The following is a 931-nucleotide window of genomic DNA, read 5'->3' on the forward strand; positions in this document are numbered from 1 at the left end:
AGGCATACCCAACTGGACCTTAAAACATTTCTGAACATTTTCTCCAGTCTGGGGAAAAGGGTAATAAGATGGGAAAAGAGATTCAGAATTCAGAATAATTCTGAATAGTATATTTGTAATATATTGATAAAGTTGGCATTATAGTGACTTCATCTGAATGAAATATTGGGGTTGTGGTAGAATGCTGAATGCAAGGACAAAACAAGATCACGTCTACAGTTGGAATGATTAGAGAACAGATTCTTGACAGTACGGTACAGGATCTGTCTATTATATCCTATCTTGAAATGCGGGAAAGTCACTCCATCTCAAAAAGGATTTATTTGTGCTAGAAAAGGTGTCACACAGAACAATAAAAATGGCCAATAGGTTGTCATGCTGCAGGAGGAAAATAATGTATCATATTCTGACCTTGCTTTAAAAGAAGAAGATTGCATTGGTAAAAAAATAATAATAATAACCATACAAAACGTGGGGAAAGAGGAGAGTAGTTTTCTTTATATTTCTTTATATATTTTCTTTATATTCATTCCTTTATATTACTACCTGGTTTGTAGCAGCTCCAGTCGGGACAGACAAATGGGCGAAACGTGTTTCTTTCCACCCTGGAGATGAGGTTACTATCTCGAGATCCTAGCTGTCATAGACCTTACATCGAGTCTAGTCATGTGCTTATTTCTTAAGATTCCTACTTCACGGATAGAAAAGTCATAAACTTAGGATCTTTTCTTCCCCAAAGATGGGAATCGTTTCAATTATAGGCCGGGGGGGGGTGGGGGGGGCGGAGGTGGACGGACAACTGTGGAAAGGATAAATGAACATGTCCCTCTCGTTTTTTTTATCGCTTTTCTTGGCATGCGCAGAGGAAAAGCGCCATGAGCTCGGGAACTACATTTCCCGTGGTGCAAGGAGCAAGGCGCACATGCGCAAG

The sequence above is a fragment of the Notechis scutatus genome, chromosome 3 (genome assembly GCF_049901735.1).
Source record: "Notechis scutatus isolate UNSWTSFEM ecotype Mainland chromosome 3, rNotScu1.2, whole genome shotgun sequence".
Taxonomy (NCBI): domain Eukaryota; kingdom Metazoa; phylum Chordata; class Lepidosauria; order Squamata; family Elapidae; genus Notechis; species Notechis scutatus.